Genomic DNA, 15733 nt, shown 5'->3' on the forward strand with positions numbered 1-15733 from the left:
TACGTTAAAGAAAATATGAAGTTAGCGCTAGATTACAGTGCACATTTAACACAAATAGATGCAGTATAAACAAGCGTTGGCAAAGTCAATAGTTCTGGACTTGCCAAGATAGTGCAATGTCTTTTTTAATAACAAACTACTCAGAAATTAAAAGGTAAAAAAAAGAATATGTCACAAGTATGTGGCTGCCTCTTGATTGCTGTAAAAATGTGAAACGTAAAAACTACATTTACTAATGTGACCGTTATACAATATTTTAAACAATTGTCCTTTCTGGAGTGCCTTGCAATTCTTTTTATTCTATTTGTGAAGGAGACAAAAATAAATCACCGTCTTACCAGACACTCAAATCACAGACAGCTAAATATTAAAACACCAACTTTAAACCGGAGATAAAAAGCACATCACCATCTAACTTGGCGCAAGAAGTGCTGACAAAATAAATAACCAGGATTTGGATTAATGTAAAAAAATACTTAAAATAATGAAAACACGCTTTGAATCATCTTTGTCTCTAAAGAGAATACGACAACTTAGGAAGTGTGAGCAATGTGCAGAGGCTGTGTACAGTCACTCAAAGGAAAGAAAGCCAATTAGTAAATGGGCTGAACCATTTACCCATGCTGTATTCTTTTGTGAGTGGAAGTAAAACGTTAATAACAGTTAAATGGACCGCTGAATGTATACTACAGAACAAAAGTCCCTCTATGCATGCATATTAAGTATAAAAATAATTATTTTTAAAAAAAACAATAGTTTGGCAAGATAGCGGACCAGACCCAAGTTTAACAAGCTAAAGGCCAGACCTTACAAGCTAGTAGAACACCTCGACCCCACTCTCGGGAGCTTAACAGAAACATTGCTCCCTTCAGTCACTGACGAATGTGAAACCAAGAATATGGAGGCGAAGATGGGGCCAGTAACATAACAGAAACAAATGAGACCACAATCAAACTGAACAAACTATATAATAGCAAATATCACTACCTTATTTACATTCTAAGTAAATGTATCTACCAAAATGGAACACTTCAAATGATCAGATCATCAGGTAATAAGGGCAAACACGAGAACAAAAATATCTTCTTTAAAAAAGTGAGGGTCACTTCCTTTGTTGATGAATAAAAGAGTGTAATAGTAATCAAACAGTTTTGTGAGAGAGCGGCTTGATGAGGAATCAGCCTTTAAACTAACATGCACACAATATTAAAGTGAAGACTTGCTGCTTAACTTGTGTGGCAACGCTGATATGTCAACAGGGCTAGGTTTAAAAAAAAATACTTTTTTTAACGATTTTTATTGGTTTTACTTACAACATATAACAAATAAGCAACAGCGCTTTGTCAATACAGGTGTAGCAGCCAGACTGGCTGAGTTACTGGTTATACAGTTTACACAAAATATATGCTTGTCTGCCCCGGTTTTACTTCTTACAACATATAACATATAATCGTCAGCGCTTTGTAAATACAGTGGTAGCGGGCAGACTGACTGAGTTACTGGTAATACCGTTTAGACAAAATATATGCTTGTCTGCCCCTCTTTCCACTGTCCCAGATTGTTAGGAAATTCTAAGCAGTGGCTCAGCAGCAGAGAGACGTCAAGTTGCTGCAAGGCGCAAAAAATTAGGACCAAAATATCTTTCGAGGAAGATGCAAAATAGCGTTTTACCTAAAGTGACAAAAATAATTGCACCAGCCATGTTTTGATGCTGGAACCTTTGTAAATAAGGAACCATTATTAACAGCTAAATGTTTAAAACAGATCCTTTTAGTTTTACGCATCGGTTTCTATAGCTCTGTTTCTCTGAGATTTTAAGGAGATGTAGTTTTCAATTGTTTTGCTATTTTAATGGATTTGTCTTATGTTTGCATGCATTTATACATGTATACTTTTATAACATTTTGAAGTGTTGAATAAAGATTTTGAACTCAACTAAACTGAGTACCAATATAATGAGTAATACAGGGTCTGTGCACAAACTAGAATTCACTATGCACCCCCCTGCAATCAACCAGGGCTTTTCATTATCATCAACCGTACTAATGGTGTACGTTGTCTCCCAGTACACAATATTTCTACATATCTCCAGCATTTCTGAGCCTTTTCATGCTATGCTGCTCTGTAAACAGACAGCTTTGGGCAATGTAAAAAGATGTAGCCTAACAGTTTAAACATATGTAGCATTAAAGGTCACATAAGCAATGAAGGCTCAGTCGTCACAGAGAAAAAACAAGTTACTTACCTGTACACTGTGGTTCTCCAGTGTTGATATCTATCCCAAGGTCAATGATTTTTCATGACCGTAAGGCCTTCTGACCAAATATACGCCACAATGGGTGTAGATCTCACAGATGCCTTTGTTGTTTCTTTGAAATCACACAGGAAACAATCTATTTGTTGAACAGATACTGGCAAATCAAACCTTTTGGCAGCTCTTTTTAAGACAACATGGAAACCCCCAATATCATCTTGTGGAGAACTAGCCGCTGAAGGCATTGGAGGGGCCAATATTGGTGCAACATAGTTTTCCCATTCAATTCATGTGCTTGTGGGTGGCCTAATCATGGGGTATTTCACCTTCTTCAGTTTCTTCATCATCGCCCTGATCAACATATTCATCATGACTAGAATTTGGGTACAAATGTTTTGATTATGGAATGTCTCATTGTTGTACAGCATGGCTCTTGTGTTGTGTCGTCATTCCTGGAGAAAGTGATGAAATACCAGTTGGGTATATCCAAGTTTGTTGCTGTCACTGGGGTGTAGCTTCCTTTTCAGGAAATCTCCTAAAATAATCCTGAAGCATCATACAGAGGTCAGTAACAAGGGCTATAAGACCTTGTAACAAGGGCTATAAGACCTCACATCATTGGTTCCTGAACTGGCTATTCCTCAAACGCTTCCTCATCAGAATAAGCCTCATGAAACTCCTCATATGATCTTGTTTTTTCATGTTGCCTTTCCCTAAAGGAGAAATCCCCTTGTAAGTATGCTGTTTCATTCTGACCAAACTCCTCATCTATTTCCTGTCATTTTACCTGCAGCTATGATGGGCTACTTCCAGCCCGAAAGATCTGGCATCATAATTTCCCTCTAAACCTCCTACTTCTAGAAGGTGCACTGGTAACAGAGGATAAACCCTGCTTGATGAGGGTTCTTCTGGTCTTATTAGGGTTCAGTCGTGGCCATCGATGGAGCCGTCTTCGAATATAAAATCCTGGTCCTTGTTGGTGTAGCCGCCGACGGTCGGTGCGGTCAATGTGCAGTCGTCAAGGCCGCTGAAGGATCGTCCGTCGACGTTGCGACAACAGAGCAGCAGTCTTTAGTGTCGACAATAGAATGGTCATAGACAGACTCATAGATGACTAAGACATCATCTGGATTAGTCTTGATGATGAAGACGAGATTGACACTGACAGTAGAAGTCGTCAACTGTCTCATCAACAGTTTGCCATCAGCGTGCGTGATCTGTAAGATGGATCTTAGGTATGCTTTTTTAAACATGCAGAGGCTAATGCAGCTTAAAAAAGAGTAGAAGGTTCTGACCTTGATTTCTTTTGTTGAGATGAGCCTTAATTTGCTGTATAACTAAACTTCGTCTGATCCGCCCTCTTTTTTCTGTAATTTTTGGTAATTTCTTAGGTAGTTCTCTACTCAATTCCTTACCATGTTCTTTTCTTTCTTCAAGGTCTTTCTGTCAGGAATTAAGCATGCTTTACCTACAGAGACTGGAGTTTCTGTAGTTTTCCTATTTTGAAGCCAGAATAGATATCTTGCTTCTCTATCTTTCAATGTCTTGGCAGAAAATATTCTGCAATATTTGTAGTCCTTAGGCTTAAGATTTGAATCTAAACAATACAGACACTCCTTGAGGGGGTCCTCATAAAATAGGAGCCTCATCTTACTACAGGTCTTTCTGGGAACAATTAAAGCCATTTTTGGATCCCTCTGACATGTTGAGTTTCTGTCAGAATAAGGCACAGACAGGATGATATTCCTCTGCAGATGGAAGAAAAGTTTAACTGAAGGTAACATAAAATTACAGTATCAATTTTTGTACGAAATTGAGCAGAGTTCAGTGAGGCTTCCTTTCACATGACGTGTGGTTAGAAATCTGAGGTGTGGTGGCTCTGGAGGAGAGGAATGAGGCAGGGGCTTAATCTCACAGGGTTTGACTTTACTGTCTAGTGCTTTTGATTTTCACTGTGAATTATAATTACTGTGGGACTCTCACCTCAACGCTGCAGAAGTTTTAAGCATGTAAATCTATGAAAGATTCAATACTGAAGAGCCTTATTGGAGAGCTGATGGATCTTCCTCTTCACACACTTGCAGAGGCTGACCTAACAGCCTAGCGGTGGCTCCACACAATGTCTCGAGATGAGCAACCGTGCTACAGCGACAGAGCAGCCTACTAATTTTCTTCACCATCCAAAATAAAGGAAGTGCTGCATGTTGGTGTTGCTTGCTAAAAATAGCCCTGGGTAGGTAGATATGTTACCACATCAATAAGTAACCCCACATGCCAATGGAACATGATGGGAAAGTCTATGTTGTTCCCTTTAAGAAAATTAATCCCAGCTTTCAAACTCATTCTATGGAAAAGGAATGTTAAGTTTGTTAATCCATTTGTTGCACAGGCAACCACACTCCTTAAAGATCCACCTAACAATACCACTAGCCAGTCCAAACGGTTTGCCTTTGGAAATTGGTATTGGTATTTAAATGTGCTTATTTTTGATGGTGAAATAATTTGCAAATGGGTAGGATGTTAATCAGCGGTATGCCAGTTTTAGTGATATAGGGCCTGATTTAGATCTTGGCAGAGAGAGAACTCTGTGGCAACAGCAATGGAGTTTTCTCTGCACCAAGACTTTGTCCATCCACCCGATTTAAATTCATGTGGACCATAGTTTGACAATGTCGGAAATTACTCCGTCTCTGCCATGGTCAAACTCCTCAGTTGGCCCGACAGACTAAGGGGCGTTAGAGGTTTGGCTATATGTCTTCCCACCTAATTGAGATTGGCAGACATATAGCCATTTTTCAATGCACATCTCGCCAAGAAAAATCTGGCACTACGCCCCCTTGCCATGGGAGAAACCGTCTAGGGCGAGCCGGACATTGTTTTTATGTGCTTTTCAAAAAGAAAATCCAGCTCTGGCACTTTCTTTTTGAAAAAAAAAAATAACAACATTACTTTGATGTACGGCTCCGCCATGTTTTAAGAAGCCGTTCAGCAAGGTTCTAATTAGGGCTCCCGGTTTTGGTATATTTTTTTTTTACATTTCCATCAGTATTTATCCATATTAATTTTTGTGCCATCTCATTGGTGTTTATCCATATTTATTTTGTGTTTTGCAAATGAATGGAGCAGTAAAATGGTATATTTCCACATTTATTTAACTCTTGGACATGCCTTCAGACATGGATGCCTGTCATGTTTTACAAATTAAGCAGCCGTGTATAACAAAAGACTACACTTAACAGTTTTATACTACAAATATATGCTAGCATATATCTGTATTTGATGAAATCTCATCCTGTTTTTTAACTTTCTATGCTGTCTTTCTGCTCAGCGGTTGTCTGGAAATCATGAAAGACAGCATGGAAATTCTCTCAAAAGATGAAAAATGTTCTGTATTTTTCCGCTTTTAAAAATAAATACTGACAGGAAGCACATTGTTTTCTGTCTGTGTTTATCTGTAAATATCAGTAAAAACGGAAAACAGGAAGCCTTAGTTATAATACATTGCTAATAACCACTGTGACAGTGGTTCCTGTCAAAGCTTGCTGGCCTAGCAGACATTTCATAGTTTTGTGGGAGACACCCTCCATTAGGGCGATGAAGTCATTTACTCTGTCACCCGGGTGGAGGACAGGCCTTACACCAAATTATGAAACAGCCCATAATCAAGCACAGCGGCTACAGTTAGCCCAGATGTATCTATTTATTGTCATGCAAACTGTAGAGATTTTTCTCAAGCTAATTTTGTGACAATTGTGTGGCACATTATTGTGTGGATTTTAATTAAATGCATTCAAATTGATGGGATGCTTCCCATTAGAAATAACATTGTCATGTATATGGATACTAGTTGTCATGAAATGTGTGATGTAGTTGTCCTGTCATTCATGCACAGTTCTAAATATCATTTGTGAGGATAGATATTATTACAGTGGAGCAGTATAAATTGTCAAATATTCTGATGTGCCTAGTCACTCAAGAAAAATTATTATTTATTATAGTTAAGAAAAATCACATATTTAATTAGTAGTGGTTCATGCTTATGTCTATGTGATATCAAGCTATAATTTACAGCTGGTATGTGAGGGTCATGCGGGATCTGAATTATATGTTAAAGAACAACAATTCTTGATTGGAATTTGTTTTTTTTAAATGAGGTTTTAATCATGGTATACTTCAGCATGCATATTGTGATTTACTTGTGTTTATTTCAGATTCTTTCTGCTATGGCCAGCATTGCTGTTGACAATGGTACTCTCGTAGTCAGTTCCATTTTGTCAGTAAAATGATTAATAGATAACATTTGTGAGAAGTTATGAGTTATTAATATTAATAAAGATTTGTACTAGGTTCCATCATTATTAGGTTCCTCTTGGGGGTAACAGAGTGATAGTGGTCAGATTGCCTCCAGAAGCTTTAGGAAGAAACAGCCAGGTTTTCAATATTCTACGAAATGTCAGGTGATTATCTACGTCTCAACTCCTTATATAGTGGGATCCATAAATAAGCGGTTTAGATAGAAACAAATACCATTAGTATGAGGTGGAATGTTTAGTTGGGAGCATTGTGACCTTTTCTGAGTTCATCTCCTAATCTTCATCCGTAGGAAAACAGATCAATTCCAGTTTATTTTTAAAGGTAGACATTTTCCAGCTAACAGAGGGAGCCAATGGAGGGACATCAAAAGAGGTAAGATATGGGATTGTAACTTCAGATGTAGGAACTAAAAGGACTCTGCATTCTGTGGCAGTATCGATTAGCAGAAGTTGATACTCCACTGATACTCATAAGTGGTTGGGGTAATCCATTTGTGATATGATCAGGGAAATGGTTGCTTGAATCATCTGTAGAACCCATGTGTGGGACAATCAGCTGCACTCTGCATTATGTGAAATATAAATTCTGTTACTTGGTTAACTTGAGAGTACATAGATAACCCTACGTCTATGAAAGATCCTAGGTTTCTAACTTCCTTTGTAATGGTTGGAAGTGTTCCTGTTTGTTAAAGGCAAGGTGGTCAAAGGATCATAGGTATTTCAATCGCCTTGTGATAACATCTCTGGTTTTGATGTGTTAGGTTTAGGGTGATTAGTTATCATCTACTGTTGCATCTAAATTTAAACATCCCAAAGGCATTCACCTTGTTTACAAACTTAGATGATTGGATATTTTCCACTGTAAGGATTATCTGGGTGTCATCTTCGTATTTATAACATGTGAGGTCAAAGAATGTGATGAGTTCCAGGAGTAAGTGGGTATATTTACTGAAAGGGATTGGCAAGATAATTGAACCTTAAGGTGCTCCTTGCTTGATGCTGTATGAAGTCAAACTAAACCAATGCACGTTATGCTCCCCGCTACTGATTGAGCAACAAAAATGCACACAGAGAAGACTCATTTCATTAATCTCTGAAGACACCAGTTAAAATAACTAGCATTTAGCAGTCAATCCAGTTAGTAAAATCGGGTTATCTGTCAGAATGCGCTAACCTGCATTCCAGATTTAAGGGTGCATTTAAATGTTTCACCCTTCTCTTCAGCCATTGCCAACCATGCTCAATAGGAATATGGTGGTTAGCAGTAAAATGGAGAGACAAAACAGTCACACTTTACTCCACTCTGTCACTCTGCTGGGCACGGACATCTGGTTGGACCATAGTGGATATATAAAAAAAAAGAATTTCTGTAAAATCTCTGTGTAAACTCACAAAACACTTGATATCCCAAATTATATACCCACAGAATATAATTCTGTCCCTCAGACTTTGTGGGATATTGGTAGGACTCTGATATTCCTGGAACTGAAACAAACACTATCCATGTAAATGATATTATGTAGATTTTTAGTGCACCTTACTCTCTCCTCTGGTAAAGACAGCTACCTCACATTTTTGTGAGCACATACAATCTGGTTCCGATATGTATGCATTTATGTATATATGTGGTATTTCCATAGTGAGAATCTAGACAAAAGGCAGCAGAGCGCTGAACAAGGTCAACGAAAAATGTAACGTTAACGAGTGATAGGAGATGTAGCTGGTTTGTGATGTAGTGTTCCTTAAAAAAGAGTGTATTCAACTTTTCTCTGAAATTTGAATACTGTTGGGGCAGACCTTATTGGTACAGGTATGTTGTGTCAGAGCCAGGGTGCATAGATGAAAAGGCCTGCTGTCTTTTTTTTTAAACACTTCTCAGTCTTAGTCCTGGCTGCAGGTGTGCTGAGAACCACCAGAGATGGTGAGTTGTCTGTATGATGAGCAGGGTTGTTTGTCATTAGCTGGTTTTCAAGATGGTGTGGCTTAGCAAGTACAACCAATGGAATTCTATCAGGAGGGGAGTCATGTGGTCATATTTGTTTAGGCCCTAGATGAGACATCCTGTGCTGTGTAGGATGCCATGAATGAATGAATTTTATTTTTGCATAATTACTTAACATTTTTGCAAAATTGCAGTGCACTTTCCAGAATTACAATAAAAAATGTATCTATCGACATTATAAAACATTTGTCTAAACAAGTATAAAAATGTAAGACTATTGTTTGGTCTGTGGTGTCAGACCATATCTAAAATGTGGCTTTGTTCTTATATTCAATACTTAATTTTTTTTAAGGAAATATTAAATATTAGCAAAGGTCCGTATTCCGTGGACTTTCGTACAAGATTAATTTTTAGTTCATTACGGGGCACAGTTGCCGCCCACGTTTTTCCTCTGTGTAGGAGGCCATTACGTGGTGCCAATGTTGAGTCAGGTAGGAAATGGAGCAGGGCGTCTAATTCAGAAGTATGTGGTCTTGACCAGCGGTTACTATACTGTATTGTAGTGTAGTTCCTATTTTCCCAATAGGCCCTGCGCATTGGAATAACATAAACAGTAGTATCGACGTAGAAGTGCGGATCTTCCAGGCCTCCACTGACTATGCTAAACTTAATTGGGTTTGTTACCAACTAGCTCAGAGGTCACTGGAAACTTTCTTGACTGAAATAGGAAGTGATCAGCTTCCCTGGCACAGCCAAGAAGGGATTCAGTTTTCCAACAACCGTGCAACATGACAACTTTGCTCCTCAGATCAAGAGTCGATCTCTAGGGTCGTGTGAAACAATAGACAGTTATTTTACTCAGTCAGGTTGGTGCAGATTACTTTCACAATATGTAGAGACTAGAGAGACGGGCGTTGTCAATAAAAGGTAACATTTATTGAACAGTCTTTCTTCTCGTACAAGAGAAATGAATTGCCACAATTGCAAGACTTGTTATTATAAAAAGTACGTACAGTAAGATAAGTATTGCGAAATAATACTGTAAAAGCATTGATATGGTTTCTTAGCCATACAATGGTTTAAAATGAATAAAACATATATACATTCATATATACATTAGGCTAAAATACTCAACTGGTGCTTCTAACTACGCCTACCCCAGTGTACCTGACCTAAGCCTAATACTTGGGAGGGGAGTAAGTAAGTAGCTTTAAGTTAAGTTGGTTTTGCCAAGGTTTGCTTCAAGAATTCTCTCTAAGGGTTTAGTCAACACCATACCTCTGGAATAGAATGATGGAGGTCTGGTATCTCCCTCAGGACTCGATATCCCAGTCACCCGCAAGGGTAGACCAGAAACGCCGGAGCTGGATTTCTCTGCAGGGGAAAGGCAGCGTCTCTTCTTCAGCGCGTCGAGGAGGAGGAGGAGGGGCAGCGTCCGCGGGCAGCTTGCATCTGCTGGGCTCTTGCAGGATACGGCTGTTCAGCTCCTAAGTTCACCACACCATCGTTCGCTAGTTAGCAGCGATAGCAGTAGCGATAGCAGCTATGGTATCATCAGCATGACAGCTTCTTCAGCAGCAGCGAGATAGCTGGCAGCATCAGCGAACAGCAGACAGCAACATCAGCGTTTGCTTAAGGCAACGTTGGTAATATTTATACCTGAAAGGTGCCTTGTTTGACGTAAGTTTTTGGACATAAGACGTCAATAAAGATGTCACTAGGAAGTGATCGTCTATCAGTGCTCATTAGAGTTCTATTACTAATCAAAACACAGCAAGCGGGGATTTCCAGGTTTGCTGAGTTTTTATCTTGTTGAAGAACTCGGAGTGTTAATCTAGGAATCTCAGATAGTAACTTCTGCTATGTCATTGCACTAATTGGTTGCAAAGGAAGTGGCAGAGAAAGCTATTCTGGAATGTGGCTCTGTTCGTGTGAGGCCAGAGACGAGTTTCTGAATATTGCACTTAAACGGTTATGCCAATATAGGGAATACATGGATTTATAGCCGAATAGGGCATAAGGTCACAGTATCGATCAGGATCCTAGATTAGAATGCTACACCCACTCCACGAATTCATGTCCATCAAATTACTAAAACTAGAGCAATAAGATGCATGTATAACATTGCCCACCCTAAAATACATATATGCATTTGAAATAGGCGTATATTGTAATACGTGAAAATTTAGGTACTGTACGTTTTTGAAGCATAGAAATCATTCAAAAATTATAGCATATGAAATCAATGAACGATTATGCAAAAAGAATTACACATGAAATATCTCTGAAACAGAAGAAGGGCGAGATAATTTCATCACATATAAATGCATTGCAATAAATGTGCTAGAGGCTAGTGTAAAGTTATTATGTCTCTAGATGTGTTTAGAAATAGAAGTTGAAGCTTCTGTTCTCTATGAATAGTTTTACTTTAAGCAAAGAATTTTTCGTGCCAAAAAAGGGTGAATATTAAAAAGTGTTCAATTCAAAAGAATTATTGCTTGAACGGGGAAAATAGAGTTCCAATGCTTTTAGCAGTTTTTGTTGTTCAAAACTGAAGGCCGAATTCAGAGTTCATGGGAACGCTGTGTGTCGGAATGCTTCTCCAAAGTTATTATTTCTGTTCGGGTGAGAACATCATATCAGACAGGCTCTCAAAGAATTGGTCTACAAAATCAGGTGACAGTTCGACCAAATTCGATAGTGCTGTAACTTGGCAGGTGTGAGAATGATTGCTGTCATCAAAGTCGGGATCAGCAATGCTCACAGAAGGTCGTACCTGGGTGATGTTGCTTTTGTCACTCGCTCCACTGTTACCACCTAGTCGTAGCACAGGAGTCTCAACGAATGCCGTCATCAGGATTGGTAGCCGCTGGGGACAACACAATGCGTGAGCAGTTATCGGACTTAGCAAAGTATCGATATCCATTGGTACTGCTGATGGAAGTGAAAGACAGATGTCCAACACGCACTCATCTCCGCATAGCATACATCGTAGTACAGGTAAGATGCAGGATTGCCATATCGGTCTGAATGAAAGGAACCAGGTCATGTTTAGATCTCTCAGCCTGGCCAATCCAAGGACTCTAGTTATTCTGTCCCGGTAGCGGATGGCTAGGATTGTTTCTTCCATTCCCATAGGAGTCATGTCTGAGCTGTGGCTTGCCATAACGAAGCAGGAGGGTCAAAAATAAAATCCCTGCTACAAGTCCCAAAAATAGGGGTATGCCGCCAAAAACAGAGTGGACAAAATTTGGAACGATTCCCAGAATTGCTTGAAATTGTGTAAGCAGTCCCGTAAAAATCGTCTTAAATATGCCTGGGATGCCTGTGGCACTAGACATGTTAAGGAGTTGGCTCAACATTTCTACGAAATGCACGGGGCAATTTGTTGATAAAAGGTCATGAACCTCCGTAGCTGTCCTTGCAACTAGAAGATCATACGTCTCTTTTGATGACGTTATGGGCACTGTTGTCTGTAAAAGCACAGATTTCATTTTGCTTAAAGTATCAATTCGTATAGAAGAGAAATGCAGACGAGGCCAGATGGGAGTCTCTATGTCTCCAGGCCCGCTCGGGAACAATGCTTGCATACAGCATTTGACCATGGATGTTACGCTTACGAGATAACTTTTCCCTGGAACAAGGCCACAACATCTGTGATCCGTTCTTAGAATGTAACTCCCATTCGAAAGTTGCATAAAGAAGGGCTCTATCTGCGTTGCAGGTGTGACAAGCTGGTGGCATGAAAGGTTGTTAGAATTACCTTCACAGGCGCCGTGTAAATTAATACCCTGACACAAAAGTATACCGCTTAGTGAATGTTTACAGTTTTCACCACTAAGAAATACATTTTTGTCGCTGTCACTATAGCATGAATGTGTGTATGGTAATTTCCATTCTGATTTCACATAACCTTACCCAATCGTTCATACTGGCCAGTAGGTATGTATTCAAGGCACTTTTTAAATCGGAAAGTTGTTATCGGAATAGTGATAATTCCGTGTATTATCCATTCAATGACAGGACTTTCTGACATTGTCAATGGTAATCTCTCAAGTTTTTCGATGCTCAGGATTGTATAGTCTGCTCCTTTCTGTGCCAAACTGATTTGTTTATCAGTAAGGTTAAAAATGGAAAACAATGACGTTGTGTTGATTAAACGCCAAGGCACATAGCCTGAAAGAAGATTTTGCAGCGTCCAGCCCAATTGTACAATAGAACGTAATTGAGATTGGCCATGCTGTAACATTAGCAAGTCTCTGTCTATTATATCAAAGGCAGAAGATACAATATTGTCCAACGAATATATTCTGGAGGACAGAGTCATTAACCCATTGTCCACTACAGAAAGTGATTTTTCCAAATGAATACGATCAATTTCTCGTATTTTTTCTGCTGTTTCAATTTGTGTGACTTTCCAAGCCTCGTTGTACGCAGCATAGATGCTGGCCGCTATGAAACGCTTTTGACGCTGTTTGCGTGGTCCAAGAATGAAATCGCGCAAATCAGCACCATCTTTAAGTAAAGATAAGTGTTGCTTAATTTCAGCCAGTGTGGATGATCCTAGCCATTCGAGGCAGAGTTTCCCTACACTGTATGTTGTTACTATCCCTGGATGTTGTCTCTGGGAGTATCTAGGGTCTTGTCTGGTCATTTTTTAACCCCTGTGTTTTGTTCAGGAATCTATCTTGACAGTTGTTTGTGTCAGTAGGCCAGATTAACCACTTTTTCCAATCAGGATGTGTTCTGTTAAAATGTAAAATTTTTGTTACGTCTATCTCAGTATCTGTTGTTGCATTTTCAGGTATTGGCTTTGGAATAGACGGTTTGTTTAGGTCTTTGATTTTAGCTAGGCCAAGACAGGATGTTTGGTGAATTGTGTCATTTAAAAACATCATTTGTTCTGGTATCATGCAGGTTCTGAATAGTGCTTCGAGGCCTTGTACCTGCCAATCTTTTGTACCCCAAATGGTTTTTGTTTCAATGTTATTTTTCCAATAATCAAAACCAAATGTAATCATTTTTTCATAAAATGCTTCTGAATATATTAATTTAGTGTTTGTCAGCATTGTTTTCATTCCTGTTTTATCTAACAGTTTGTAATAAAACGTTTCTGCATTACTGGTGTTAAACCCTGGGAAGTACTTGAATTTCTCAAAGAATGTTTTAGAACTGCTTTTAGGTGGTGTAGCACAATGTTCCCATTGATTATACTTAAAAACATTTCTAGGCTGTGCAGATTTATGCAAATAATGATCGCCATAATGTGTGTAGCAGAATGTCTGCTCATTACTAGACGAACCTTGTAAATAATCATGTTCAGTGAATCTAGCTGACATTACTAAATCAGACATCATGTCATTAATACTGTTAAAGTCCCAATCATCAGAGATTGTACTAGGTTTTACAAAGTCACTTAAGGAAACCTTCAGTTGATGAGGATACTTCAGGATCTCAACCGGACCATAGATCTCATAGTCAGTTTTCTCCCATACTACCCCACCAGGTATTGGAATTGCTGTGACATTTACTGTTGACAGTTCTCTTTTCTTCACGTGGGATGATCTGTGTGGTTTGAGGACTAGGTTGATGTTCTGACTTGCTGTGTCCATTGTACTATATTTTCCCTCAATGAATTTTCCCAAACAAAGTATCATGATGAGCCAAAGCAGGAGGAAAAATACACCTAGACCGAACCAGAACTCTAACCAAGGGGAAATAAGGTAGATTTCCTTCAGTTGATGAAAGAGTTCCGTTGCTTTTTCTTTAAAAGTCTTTTTTGTTTCTGGCATCACTTCGGGGTTACTTTAATCCTCGGAAAAGTTGTCGAAGTCGATGAAATAACCAGAGGCAGTTCTGTCATTTGATGGGATTGTTCTTTCAATCTGTCTTTCGGTAGCACTTTCTGATGCCACATTATTGTAGACTGGTGTTTCTTGCCGAACTGTTTCAATCTGTGTCTCAAGAGGCACGAGTTCCATGGTATTATTGCATAGTCCTTCTCTGTGCACTGCAGGCTGATCGAATGTGATTAGTCTTTCAGTTTGAACCTCTTGGATTGTTGCAAGTTTGGGTATTCTGTTGTTTCTCGGGAGTCCACTGGGCCTACTGTTGATTATAGGCCACATGCTTGTGGTTTTACCAGGTCGATAGATACGACTCTGTTCTCCTTTTTACCAGCAAGGGGCGGTAGTACAACTGATCTTGTTCCGGTGACTGCCAAGACAGGTACTGCTTTTCTGTAAGAAGGCCCAAATTTCTTCTTCACCGCGATTTTTTCTCTGACTAGATCCCCAATCTTTGGAATCCAGACAGGCCTTGCTGGGGCTGTTGCTTGTGGTGCCTCGTCACCGGTATCTGGCTGCTGTTTTAACTTTATGTTGCTTAAGGATTTTCTTGTTTCATTCAGTTCCTGTAAAACAGCCAAACGATCTTTGATGTCAAAGTCTGTTTTATTATCTTGTACCACTGATACCTAACTATCTAAGTCCTGAATTCTCATTCTAATTCTGAACAATAGTTCGTATGGGCTGAAACCTTTTAGAGAATTTCTTGGCAAATTGTTAAGACTGGTTTGGACACTTATTAAATGTTTGACCCACCCAGCGCCTGAACCTAATACCTTCGCTGTTATAGACCGCTTTATGTCCCGTTTTTTTCTTTCTACCACACTATTCCCTTCAGGGTGCGACGGACAAGAATACCGCAACCCAATTCTCATGCCGGCCATGGCCTCCTTATAAGCTCGAGAGCTGAAAGCAGGACCCTGGTCAGAATGGAACGTGGTAATTGCGTATGTGCCGATAAAGACTCGCAGATCTTTTATAACCGTTCTAGCGTCAGCCGAGCGCTGGAGGCCACATTATTTAAGTGTGTTTAGCCTTAATGATTAATAGGACGCAGGATGGGGTGTAGGCAGCGTTACGCTGTTCCTGATCGGTAGCCGGTAGCATGGTTCACTACTGCGATCCCTGTTGCAGTTTTCACAGTTGTTTGCATATATTTGGTGTTGTACACTCATTCCCGGCCACCAGTATACTGATTGTAATTCAGTCAGGGATTCCTTGATCTTTCTGTGCCTAGGACCCAAACCCATGTGTGCGTCTGCTATTAAAAATATTCTCCTGTTCGTGTTTGGAATTACCCTATCCCCCACTCCAGGGATTCGAGCAAAAGGAACAGAGTTTGCATCGATTACGTATGCATAATTGAGTGGATAGTTCA

General features: G+C 39.5%; 1 protein-coding gene across 3 annotated transcripts in view; it reads right to left on the bottom strand.

Moving 5' to 3' along the window:
• EXOC6 (exocyst complex component 6) overlaps positions 1-15733 on the bottom strand; it is a 1184343-nt gene that overhangs the window by 443465 nt on the left and 725145 nt on the right. The window lies entirely within an intron of this gene.

The sequence above is a fragment of the Lissotriton vulgaris genome, chromosome 5 (assembly GCF_964263255.1).
Source record: "Lissotriton vulgaris chromosome 5, aLisVul1.2, whole genome shotgun sequence".
NCBI classification, from domain to species: Eukaryota; Metazoa; Chordata; class Amphibia; order Caudata; family Salamandridae; genus Lissotriton; species Lissotriton vulgaris.